This window comes from Nyctibius grandis, chromosome 6 (assembly GCF_013368605.1).
Source record: "Nyctibius grandis isolate bNycGra1 chromosome 6, bNycGra1.pri, whole genome shotgun sequence".
NCBI classification, from domain to species: domain Eukaryota; kingdom Metazoa; phylum Chordata; class Aves; order Nyctibiiformes; family Nyctibiidae; genus Nyctibius; species Nyctibius grandis.
In genome coordinates, this window is record NC_090663.1 from 45,944,018 (window position 1) to 45,957,885 (window position 13,868).

General features: G+C 40.6%; 1 pseudogene; it reads right to left on the minus strand.

Annotated features, from left to right (window-relative positions):
• Positions 1-1,104: 1,104 nt before the first annotated feature.
• LOC137665284 (serine/threonine-protein kinase PDIK1L pseudogene) overlaps positions 1,105-13,868 on the minus strand; it is a 91,006-nt pseudogene continuing 78,242 nt past the window's right edge.

Below are 13,868 nucleotides of genomic sequence, written 5' to 3' on the forward strand. Positions count from 1 at the left end.
ATAAATACTGGTCTTAAATTCCATTGTGCATGTTGCTAAGGACATAATCCATTTCCCACTGAAATCAGCAGAAATCAGCTCAGATTTCCAGTGGAACTGAGGGAGTTCCTTTCCATACAATTCAGTGGCAGTTAGGTTAATGACAACAGATGTTTCTGCAAAGCATTATGTTTTCTTATAGCCATATGATTCTAGCAGTTCAGTGAATGACTCTATAAAATTACATAAATGGTCACGTTGTCATTATATCTTCATTATTTCTATAAAGGAACCAATCTAGACTGCATTTAGGGTGTTTTAAAGGCTATTTTTAGCCTCATTAATAAGCAATTTCTGTCATTTAGGAGCAATGACCACATTATTGATACTAAAAAACCACTAAATATCCTTTATATAAAGAACTTATGTTCCTCAGCCACATCGGCACAACTTCAAGTTATGCAAATGAATGAGCAACTTCAAAACAAAAGTGAGTCATTTAAGTCTAAAAAAGGGACAATGTGTATGTATAATGCATATAGACACAAAATATAGTAAAAATGTGACTTTGATTTTTAAACAGCACGAGTAACTGATCTACCTTGTTTTGTATAGAGGAAACAAAAGTGCTTAGCCATATACTAATATAAAATTACAGTATATTTTCATATATATGTACATTTTGGATGTGTATGCATTCGTACACACATTATATACATGGTGTGAATGTGCATCTGTATATCATATGCATGTATGTATAATTTTTTTCTAACTGAAGAAAATACACTATGAAGAAAATTTGTTGTGAATTGAAAGCTTCAGTCCCAGTTTTTTAAAGTCAGTAAAAACATACATCTTGTTTAAAAGTCTCGTGAGCACGATAGCTGCCAGCTTGTGCTCCTCTGCAGGCCCCCGCAGCCCTCTCCCACACCCCAGCATACCTCTGCCCAACAAAACAAAGTAACACCCAAAGATTTCACATTGCCAGAGATCTTGCAGACCAGAAATCTTCTATTTCACCATCTTCCCTTATCTTTGACTTCCCTCATTGCACGTAAATAATGGAGATTATGGGTCCCTGCTAAATAAATCCAACTGCAAAACACAGCAGTGCCCTGCCCCGAATTTAAGCAGCACATGTAACCTGGTCCATTCTGGTTTCAAGCTCAAAGGCATCAGGTCGATCCTGCGGGTTAGCAGCCAACATGTCTTTCAAGAGCTGCTTGATCCCCTCAGACATGGAAGTCCTGCGTTTCTGAGGGAAGCGCAGCTCCATCTTTGGATTTTCTAGCAGCGCTTCCCCAACGGGCACAATCTCAGTCCCTTGCTTGATGTAGGTTCCCAGCAGCTCCTTCTTGGTTTCCACATCGATGAAAGTTATCCTCTCAATCATGCCCCAGATGATGATGCCGAGGGAGAAGATGTCGGCCTTGGCGGTGTAGTGGCCCTCCCAGACCTCAGGCGCCATGTAGAAATCGGAGCCGCAAGCCGAAGACAGCCAGTACTTGTTCACATTCACATTTTTGTTCTCGTGCCCACCGCCCTTGCCCCGAGCGGTCAGGCCAGTGCAGACATTACTGAGCCCGAAGTCGGCCACCTTGAGAACTGGGGTGCCAGACTTCTCGGTTATCAGGATGTTGTCTGGTTTCAGGTCCCGGTGGACGATGTGGTTCTTGTGCAGGAAGGCAATGGCGCTGGTCAGCTGCAGCATGAAGCTCTTGTTCGTCGCTGGGTCGGGTCTTCGTGACGGAACGTACTGGTTGAGGTCTCCTCCTTCGCAGAACTCCATGACGAACCAGAGGTAGCAAGGCTCCTCCGCGTAGCCCAGGATCCTCTCACCTTTGAGGGAGGTCTCCATGAGGTGCAGATAGAGCTGGCTGCACTTGTTGCCGTGGCTCATGTGCTGGCCCAGGCCGTGCCGCTGCAGGACGCACTCCTCAAAGTGTACCACGTTGGGGTGCTGCTGCCGGAGGCTCATCAGGGCCCAGAACTCCGCCAGCGCCAGCTCCACGTTCTCGGCGGCGTCGCAACGGATCCGTTTCACCGCTAACCGGGCGCCGCAGCTGACCGACACCGCCTCGTACACCACGCCGTAGGCCCCGCGGCCGATCTCGGCCAGCTGGCTGTACCGTGGGGCCCCGCCGCGCCGCCCGCCGCCGCCGCCGCATCGCCCTTTTTGTCCCGCAACGGCCGCTGTCCACCATCTCCGTGGTGCTGCTGTTACGGGGCCGCGTGCCCCCCCCGCCCTGCGCACTGGGCAGTTAGTTACCCGGGTAACTATAGACCGGTCAGCCTCACCTCCATCCCTGGAAAGGTAATGGAACAACTTGTCCTTGGTGCTGTTTCTAGGCACATCAAGGACAGGGGGATCATTAGGGGCACTCAGCATGGCTTCACCAACGGGAAGTCATGCTTAACCAAACGGATAGCCTTTTATGAGGACATAACCCGGTGGATAGATGATGGTAAAGCTGTGGATGTGGTCTATCTCGATTTCAGTAGAGCGTTTGACACAGTCTCCCACAGCTTCCTCGCAGCTAAACTGGGGAAGTGTGGTCTGGATGATCGGGTAGTGAGGTGGATTGTGAACTGGCTGAAGGAAAGAAGCCAGAGAGTGGTGATCAATGGGACAGAGTCCAGTTGGAGCCCTGTGTCTAGCGGAGTCCCTCAAGGGTCGGTTCTGGGACCACTTCTATTCAATATATTCATTAATGACTTGGATGAGGGAATAGAGTGCGCTGTCAGCAAGTTCGCTGATGACACAAAACTGGGAGGAGTGGCTGACACACTGGAAGGCTGCGCAGCCATTCAGAGAGACCTGGACAGGCTGGAGAGTTGGGCAGGGAGAAATTTAATGAAATATAACAAGGGCAAGTGTAGAGTCCTGCATCTGGGCAAGAACAATCCCATGTACCAGTACAAGTTGGGGACAAACCTGTTGGAGAGCAGCATAGGGGAAAGGGACCTGGGGGTCCTAGTGGACAGCAGGATGATCATGAGCCAGCAATGTGCCCTTGTGGCCAAGAAGGCCAATGGCATCCTAGGGTGTATTAGAAGGGGTGTGGTTAGCAGGTCAAGAGAGGTTCTCTTCCCCCTCTACTCTGCCCTGGTGAGGCCGCATCTGGAATATTGTGTCCAGTTCTGGGCCCCTCAGTTCAAGAAGGACAGGGAACTGCTAGAGAGGGTCCAGCGCAGAGCCACGAAGATGATTAAGGGAGTGGAACATCTCCCTTATGAGGAGAGGCTGAGGGAGCTGGGTCTCTTTAGCTTAGAGAAGAGGAGACTGAGGGGTGACCTCATTAATGTTTCTAAATATGTAAAGGGCAAGTGTTATGAGGATGGAGCCAGGCTCTTCTCAATGACATCCCTTGACAGGACAAGGGGCAATGGGTGCAAGCTGGAACACAGGAGGTTCCACATAAATATGAGGAAAAGCTTCTTTACAGTGAGGGTAACTGAACACTGGAACAGGCTGCCCAGAGAGGTTGTGGAGTCTCCTTCTCTGGAGACATTCAAAACCCACCTGGACGCGTTCCTGTGTGATATGGTCTAGGCAATCCTGCTCCGGCAGGGGGATTGGACTAGATGATCTTTCGAGGTCCCTTCCAATCCCTAACATTCTGTGATTCTGTGTGATTCTGTGATTCTGTGTGAAAGATCTTTAGGGAATAAATACTAAGGGAGATAAGAGAGCAGCTCAGGAATGCAGGGTAATTATCAAAAGAACCAATATAAAATAATCAACAATATCAAACAGTTTACAAAGATAGACTGTTTCAGTGTAGATAAAGAAGGAAGTGTTTATCTAGTAATTCTCAGTATGGGCCCTTTCCCCGGAGGGTATTAATGCACAATGATCTGGGGTAGTAGTAGAAGGAAGTGTGGTCTAAGGACAGATTTTGAAGCTTTTGCTTATCTTCTTAGGGAATTAATCTTTCCATTAAGCTGAAAACAATATCTCAATATGACCTATGATATCTGCAGCTGGATCAGTAATTTATATATAGAAAATAAAACCATTTAATAAACAATACTGTATAACTAAGGGGAGACTATAAAAGGTTAGCATATGGAAGTGGGGAGTGTATAGATTACAGCTATTAAGGAATGTGGAAGGCAAGAAAGAAGTCTATATAAGTGTAAGGGGAATGCCCCATTAGTTAATAAGGAAAGAGAATGAATGCAGAAGAAGGGCTGTAGTATTTAATGATTTTTTTTGCATCTGTCTGCATACATTAAAGAAAGGCTAGTAGTGACCTGTAGATTAACATGATCATTTCAATAAGGAGGAAACATAGGCTCCAACAGGGAAAGAACATTTATATAATATCACTTCAAGTTAGCAAAGCCTGATGAAATTCACTCTGGGGTACTTAAGGAGCTTGCCAAAACCTCTAGTGATTATTTTGGGGAGCTAGTGGAGAATAGGTGAGATCGTAGAAGACTAAAGCACCTGTAGTGTAGAACTTCTCTCTGATTTTGGGGGTCAAATGGGAATGTTAGAGGTCTCTGGAAATTATAAACCAATCTTCTTTGGTTTGTTAGCTTAAAAGATACTTTAACAAATTATTAAGCAACCTACAACTTTCTGGAAAATAAGTAAAAGCCAATATTGATTTGCTCTTGAAAAATCCGTCTGATTCTCTTCTTTGACATAGTAATTGGTCTGGTAAAAGCAGGAAAAATAATAGATGTTATAGATCTTGACATCTTCATAAGCAAAGTAGATTAATACAGTCTACAGTAAAATTACCATTTTGTGGAGGATGGGTCTATAAGCCCTATATAGCAGGGAAGAAATTAACTCCAGCATCAATTAGGAGCATAAAAGTGTAAAGGGACCCATCTACAGAATACAGTATTGGCAGAAGACTAGGAAGGGAAGCAAGCTGTATGGAAAAATTCAGTCTGTGAGTAGATTGGGCTCCTAAAGAGGTCACATATGGACTCACCAAGGGAAAAAAAGAGAAGCTCTCAGCGTTAATTGCAAAGAAGGCCTCATAAACTGAGTAAGACCAGTATGTTTCAACAACAACAGGCAGTAGCAGTGCCTGTGGGCAAATTTCTGGTCTGGGACAGGATGGCCCTGGCAAGAAAAGGTTATCCTTTTACATTGCTACATTAGCCCGAAGTGTGATAATTCATCACTTCTGTGCTGAAGGCTATGGAAAGCCTGCTCAGCTTTCTCAAGCACAGCCATGCCATTGTCTGAGAACTACAACAGAAATACTAATCAACTGTGACCCAACAACAATGTCTTGGTGCTGGTCACCCAACAGTCATGAGTACTGTTGATGCAGGCACTGACTGAGGGTGAGGACAGTAAGACTAAAGGCCTGGGCTGGTTGAAATGATGTTGAGCAGTGGCCCTGAAGTGACCGAGAACTTTCCCTTATGTAGGCTACTTAGCTACATACTGGGCATTACACTGGGGCTACCTCCTTTTCCCAAATGCCGAAGGGTAGATCATCAGAAACTCTCGACTATTCAGTTTGGGAATAGATGGTAATAATGTCTCTGTCTTATATGCTAATCTTGGTATTATACACCTTGCTTGGAAGAGGCTGAAACCAAGAACTACGTCAGTCCTGAGATGACCAGTCTAGCTGTTTTAGAGGGGTTCCCCTGGAACACTTGGCTGTGGGAAGGCAGCAGTTCCACTGATACTGTTCTGAAAATCTGAGTGGTGGAGTATTGTCTTGCTATGGGATTACACTGTCACCACTTAAAAGAGAGCTGTGATGATATATCATCCTTCCAGCCTGAGGGTACTGTGGGATAAAAGAAGAACCAGCTTGCAGTAGTCTCCCAGATGATGATGGAGTTGGCAGCAAACTCCTGATCCTTATGTAATTCTTCTGTCAATAAGTGGGAGGTAAAGGAATTTACAAATATGAGGAAGTAGACTGGGCTGTGATCAGAGATCCCATTTATTCAGCCACATCAAACCACATCTGGAGTTAGGTCAAAGATTAAAATACCAGCCATACAAGGACAACACAAGGTATTTAGGAGTAGATTCAAATTTAAACATGGACATGAGTAGGAGGTCGCATTTAGCAAAGAAAATCTATGAGTAACCCCGGGAGACATCATGTCTCAGAGGTAATAACTCTGAATTGTAACTTTTTCTCTGAATCCAATAATCTCCTTATATGTGCTTCTGCATATAAGTATTTTACCAGTAAGAACAGGATGGCGGAATCAGTGTTCTGGCTCTTTCTTTGCCTCGCCTCTTGCTTATTCCCACTAGCTGAGTGTGAATAGGTAGATACTTCTGTTTTGCCACGTTGCTTACCAATTTTCCTGTAAAGGTCAGGAATCTGAATTGCTGTTGTCTGAGCTCTTCAGTCTGTACTGACTGATACTGCTGCACTAACATAAGCCCAGGAACCAGCCTATATGAATTTGACAAATATTCTAAGCGAAATGCTGCTCAAGACACTTCTGCCAGCTGTGACAGTCTTATGCAGTGAGAAACACCAGAGGAAAGGTAAGTAATACCTAAGAAATTGAATGAAACATCTCCAGCACAAGAAGCAAGATGTATCCAGATGGGAGCATATTTCAGAGGAGAGAAAAGAGATGGTTATACCTAAATTACCACATCCTGAGTCTGGAAAAAAAAAGGATGTTGGTCAATAGGTAATGAGCCTTAGTAAAAGAATTACTATGAACATCTTATAGACATGAATAGGTTGTATTATAAATTGTTATGAATCCAGCATTAGATTATATCAGCACTCAGAGTCACTGCTGTTCGCCTGCTGGGCTCTGTGCCGTATAACGTCTATGAAACTTCTGTTAACCCTTTACAGCTAAACAGAAGTTGTACAGTAAAGTGTAATCCTGTGGCACATAAAATAACATAGGTAGTATGATATCTATGAAACACAGCTTTTGGAAGTCGGTGTTTGCACCTAAGAAATAACAGAGAGGTTGGGAGTTTGACGATCAGCAACACACAGATCCAGATCACTGAACTCCAGCTGTTAACACAATTACATTATATATCTATGTTTCAGTTCCATCATACAATGATACCTAACAAATTTAGTCTTATTCTCATCTTTGTAAAGAATCTTAGATTTATATTCTTCTCTGAACAAAGAACCAAAAGCCAATGACTGTTTTACAAACCCAAGTAGAGTTTCATCTCTAACCTAGTCTCATTGCTCTGTAGTCATTCACTGTGCAGGAGAAATATAATAAAATTATGCTCTATAAATGAATGCAGATTTTGATCCTATAGTGGAGCTTATCAGAAGTCATTCAAGATTATATAAAGAATGGGACAATAACATGAAAGGAACACACAACAGAGCATGACAGACATTTTCAATGAGAAAATTTGTTGATCAATGCCCTGAAATGACAAGAAAGTAGCAGAAATGTAGGCAAAAACGTTAAGATGCAAGATCATTATAAATTGTTGCAACTTTTGGGCTATTTAGAAATACTGTACAACTTCAGCAAAAGTGATTTAAAATTATATTTTGTTAGAGGTGAATATTTTTTAAAAACGATTTTAAATATTGTAGAAGAAAATTAATAGATCTTTTTGTTCTTCATGCTGAAAAACCTTTTTATTAGCTCAGACAATTGTGTAGGACACAAAAAACAAATTTTTTTGCCTTGGTGTATTAATTAGCACAATTGTGAGTGTAGGCTGGATAAACAAACTTAGAAATGGATGAAATTAAAGTTTCACCTTTACAAATGGCATTCACTGTTCTAGACTAAAGCCTTTCAAACCTGATGAAACATGGTTTGTAGCAGAATGCATTCAGGAAGTAATTAGTACTGAGGTTGCATTTAATCATTGTATTGTCTTTTGCATCTATCAAAATGCAATGAATTCAGTTTGCTTTTGGTAATCTCTTCAAGGAACACACTTCTAAATATGCTAGAAAAAGGAGAAAAATTCTGAAAAATGTGCCTTTGGTTTACAAAAAAAATATATTCATTATACTTTGTTATGCTGTCAAGTGACATTTTTTAGTGTGTAGACGTATGTATGGTAGATTTTTGAGTCTGAGGTTATTTTTAATCTCACAATTTTTTTTTTGTGTAACCTATGCAGTATTTTGCAGACAGCTGTGCTTTCAGTTTTAACTGAATCAAAGGTGGTCATGTCTCAGAAGAAGTCTAGTGCTGTGCCTCAGATGATATACCCTGTCCTTCAGGAAAGTCTTTTAACTTCACAGATTCAGAGAATGTTTGAGGTTGGAAGGTACCTCTGGAGGTCATCTGATCCACTCTCCCTGCTCAAGCAGGGCTTTTGTATAAGGATGTTATGGGGGACACTGTCAAAAAAAGCCTTACTGAAGTCAAGGGAGACAATATCCACTGCTGTCCCCTCACCTACCAAGCCAGTCGTTTCATCATAGAAGTTTATCAGGTTAGTCAAGCATGACTTTGCCTTGGTGAATCCATACTGACTACTCCTGATGACTTCCTTGTCCTTCATGTGCCTAGAAATGGTTTCCAGGATTAGTTGTTCCATCACCTTTCCAGGGATTGAGGGGAGGCTGACCAGCCTGTAGTTCTTTGGGTCCTCCAGTCCTCAAGCATCTCTCCCAATTGCCTTGATCATTCAAAGATAATTGAGAGTGGCTTTGCAACATCATCAACTCCCTCAGCACTCGTGGGAGCATCCCATCAAGGCCCGTGGATTTGTATGTCCAGTTTGCTAAAGTATTCTCTAACCTGTGCCTCATTAATGACCAGCATGGATCATTCTTGTCTGCTTGCAAAATATCATAGAGTTGTATCATAGGTTATCTCCTCTCCAAGATATCCACAAAGTTTAAAACCTCCTTGACCTAATCGCTCATGGCTTTTTCCAGTACAACCTTTTCTTCAGTCTTGGCAAATGCATTTTTGCCACAGTAATATTCATGAAGAATTCTGCTACAGGCCTGGACTCCAACCTTTGGCTAGATTGTCTTTGCTCTTCTCCAAATTTCTGACCTCTCTCTCAATGCCCTGTCTGGTTCTTTGTCGCTTCAAACACAAGTTGATTATTTTAAGTTCTGCAGCTCTTATAGTCCTAGTTCTACTTGTTTTCTCTTGTTCTGTGTAGGACAAGTTTTCTTTTTATCATTCATCCATCATCTACTTGCCAAATTTTCAAACAAGCACTGTCACTGTTTTTCTGCTCTGCTTTCCTTTTTTTGAAGGAGCTCCCTGAAGATTTTGCATAAACATCTGCATGTCTCTGCCGCCTTGCCCAAATCTCTTCACCACGTGTTAGGCTGAGCCCAGTACAAGCTGATTGTTTCCACTTCTGTCTTTCTCTATGTGCTGTCTTACACACAGATTCCATGTTTATTCAGCACCCAGTATGATTAGATTTTAGGATAATTGACATAACCATACAAATAGTGCTAATAGGGTGAACGACTATGGATTTGTACTCATCAACAGATTACGTATCACGTTAAATGCAAGCAACATTAGGGAATTCATAGTGCTGTGTCACAGGTGAAAGTGATTAAAACACTGCATCTTCACTGCCCCATGAGTTGTCCTAATATTTTATTGCTATTCATGAGTAGAAATAACTGTTCTAGGTGATATATCTTGAGGGATTTACTCTGAAAGATTCCCAGGCCAACATTATTGTCAGTTTTTGCTGATTTATTCAGGAATATCAGTTGTTTAAACATGAGTTCATTTTATTTAATGCTTTGTTAATGGAATACTTGTATTTTAGATCAACAACAGTGTTCTAACCTGAGACCTCCCTTTGTGGATGTTTATAAAACCATGCCACAAACTGTTCTTCATTTTGCCAGCAAGTACTTGATTATACTAATCTTAGTTGTGCTGTACAATAGTTCATTGTGAAAAAAAGAAAAATCCCCTACTTAAGGCAGTGAGATTGTCAGAGTTCAATGTAAAAAAGGGAAAATGACCATGTGTTAAAGACAAGGCTAAGATGCAGGAAGCACTACCTGTATCTCAGAGTTCACCCCAAATTTTCACTCTATTCTTTGCTAAGTCACCGAGGACAAAAAAAAAAGTAAGATATTTAGGCACCCAGATCTGAAAAAAAGAACTGAAGAGCCTTTAAGTAAGACTTCTGTAGACTTCAGATACCTGGTTCCAAAACTGAATTCCAGAAAATCCCACTCATTAGGCTGCCTAATCAGGTCTGCAGAAAAACTTACCAGAAAGAGCATGCAAAAGTAAATGTACATCTATAGCCTGTCTGCCTGAAGGAGGGTTTGGATTCTGATTTATGTTTGTTATAAATAAATGAGAAATCCCAGGGCTCCCCTCTCCCTTGAACTGTGTAACAGCTAGTTTGTAGAGTCAGGCACTGTTCATAAAGCAAGGTCTCTTAGTCACCCCTGTGCTGCCTAGCCGATAGGCATCATCATGCTCCAGGTTGGGAAAAAAAATTACTCTTATCTGTTTGTAACGAAGAGATGTGAGCTGTAATCATAAGTCAATGAATGCCCTGATCTGCGTACTGAAGTCAGGCATCTAAGACTTGAAGTGAGGCAAAGTTTTAGACAAATTCTTGTTGACAAAACTTTCTGTTTTTTTAGTTTACTCATAATCTATTCTGAACACAGCTCAGCATATACCACTTTCTGAGGTTCTCCATCTGAGAGATGCATTAGGTACCAAAAAATTATGGACTCTACTACATCCCTTATGCTATTATTCCTAAAAGCATAAATGCATAGCAGCAATGGAAATCTGAAAGAGGCATTTATTTGGCTTACTGTGGCTCAGGTAACATTTAATGCCAAAGAGCAGCATGAAGGTGCTGTGAGGATAGATACATTAGCATGGTGTGATGCTCAGATACTGCAGCAATGAGGGTCTTCATACAACTGTGGCCTTCTTGTGTCCTCAGCAAATCCACTCCTGTTCACATAAATACATGAGTAGAGTGTCAGAAGCTGGCTCTGTCTATGGTGGAAAACATTCTGTGGGCATCCTAGGAAAATGAAGATGAGCTTTGTTAAAATAAGATGCAGTTATGCCAGCAACTGAGTTAATATAACTATTATTATACACAAAATATACATAAAATACTACTTACCAAATGCTTTATTGGTACCAAACTAAGCTCTAGTGTAAATGTCGTCAATATGCATTGGTATATTTTCATTTCCTTGGTGACATTTTTGGCATGTAAGGCACTAAAGCTTCACATTGATAAATAAAACATATTCAAGAGTGTACCATAACTATGAAAATATGTAGGGTCTTTATAATGATAGAAAAACTTTGATAAGCCATTTGAGTTTGCTATGAACATGAGTACGATAATGCACATGGTTTAATCAATACACCTTTCAAAGAAGCCTCATTGGGAAAATGCAAAAGCCATATCTTGCAGTCAGTAATAAATATTTCATTAAATTATCTCTAATTTAACTTTCACTCACATTGGCAAACCTCTAGTGGTACATACTTTTTTCCTCTTGATTTTATTGCCCTGGTAACATGCAATCATCTTGCAGCCCTTTGCTTTCTGATCTATGGTATATTGCCTTGCCTTAGATTAATCTCGTAGTCATATCCCATCTAAGTAGGTAATATTTGACCATCTAATCAGCTTAAAGCAACTTGAGTAGAATAATACAGGCTTACATTTGGCATTCGGAAACATTTCTGAAACAATGAGAAAGTGATTTGACAAAAATATATGATCTAAATTATTCTCTTTATGCATGAAAATGCACATTGCTTTTACTGACATAATTAAATTGCCAATGTATCTGACTTTTTAATAATGAAAAGCAAACTCTATAGTGTTTAGATGATTTGCTATGTTCATTTAAAGCAAGGAATTCAGCAGAACTTATTCAGGCATTTACTCTTCTTGTGGAATGTAGACAAAATAAAATCAGTGCCACAGATTTTTAGGGTGTCAGATTTCATACACTTTTGTTATTTTTCTGGTTTAAGTACTCCTTTGCAGTGCATGCATTTGTATATACCAATTACAGTGAAAAGACAAATTCAGTTTATCTTGTCATCCAGCTATAGAAAGACGTAGTATGTTCAGATTTCAAACTTGTCAAGTTGCAGTTTTTGATAGGTAAACAATAATTTTTTTCAAGGCTTTAATATGTTTTCTGGACAGATAGTAAAGGCTCCTAGGTGCTCTTGGAAATCAAATTTAGATCTTGCAAATTAATAACTACTGATCCTGAGGCCAGGTTTTTGACTGGCAGGTAAGAGATGTTGCTTTTTTTGGTGGCCGTTACAGCATTTGCACCTTGGGACAATGGGGATGCTGCCCATCTAGAAGATAAAAGTTCTTCAGAAACCTGAATGGAAATGAATGTAGAATTGTAAGGACAATGAATATAGTGTCAAAGAGGGTCTCATAAGATTTGTCTACAAATGAGATATGGGACACTAACAATTTAAGTCCAAATTAATTTTTAAAACAGATTAGCAGTATGAAAAGAATTCCTAAAGTGAACATGCCTCTGCAAGTTGGTTTTCATCCATGTGTGTCACAGTGAAGCAATGTTGTAGGTTAGATGTGTTGTGTCTATATTGAATTGACACTGATGTGTAACTCTAAAGGTTTAGCTACTTGCTTTTGTTTGCAAAAAGACCCTTCCTTACCTTGCTTAGACTAGAGGTTAAATCACATGCATTTGTTAAGACATCTGCTCAGTTCTTTATATGTATTCTGTTCTCTAAGAAGCTTCATTTCTCATTCCCTGCACATTATCCAGCCTCAACTTCTTTGCATGCTTGTCTCATTCCCTAGATACTATCCTTCTTCTCCAAAAATATGTCAGTAACTTTCCACATTGCATCCTACTGCTTTCTCGCATTCTTAGTTTGTTTTAACATTAACAAAAATTCAGGAATTTAAAAAATTTCTCTCCTAGGAATTTATTTTGACATAATCAAAGTTTTGACAGGCATACAAATTTGGTCCTATATGCCTAAATCCTGGGTGGAAGAACTAATCCTACAAAAACAAACCCCTGCCCTTCTTCAACTGCAATTTCCAGGACTTTCACAAGGCCCTCAGCAAATGTGCAGAGTAGCAGTGCAGTAAACCAAGAATCCCTCTCACAGGTCTCTAGCTCTTTAAGGAAAAGTATGACTCACATTTATCTATTATTCAGTATTGTAATATGGCCATTTGCTACGGTTTCTTTTGCTTTTAACAGCCTGAGTATTCTAGCACAGGGGATAGAAAGATCTATATTGCTTTTTATGACAGAGTTTCAGGTACACGACATTGTGATATAAGGGACTGCAGTATGACAAGAACTATTTGTTATGAAGTATGTATGAAAGTACCCAGCAGGCAAGACACGCTTGGACTGAAGTTACTCAAAGGTTTCCAAGCTACACCAACTTCACTTGCCGTACAGCCGTTTTTTGCCTTGTAGATATTTGGTAGTTTAGGCTTAGAACAGAGGCTTTGTGAAGCTGGAAGTGCGGTGCAGTTCTCAGCATTGCTCCCTAAGAAAGACTTCTGACTTTAGTGACTTAGCAGCAGGTCCTACTCTGAGACTGACCTCTCACTTTGAGAGATAATTTATAAGTAGCATCACACAGTAATTTTAGCAGAACTTGTTCTGATACTGCTGTAGCATCCATTTGTCATTTAGCTTGTTGATTAGCTGTTCACCTGCTCAAGAGAAGAATACTAGATGTTTTCCTTTGGAAAAGGGGCAAACAAAAATTCCATGCAATAAAGCCCTAAAAAGTCCCATGGGTTTAATTTGAATACTACAAATTCTAGAATGCTGCTTCAGGCAATACACTACTTTTTATATATCTATGCTTCTGTAACATGATTTTAGAGCCTAGTAGTTGTTAGAAAGATATAATTACTGTTATAACTCACTCAGTTACCCAAGTTAGGTTGCATATGCAATCCAAAT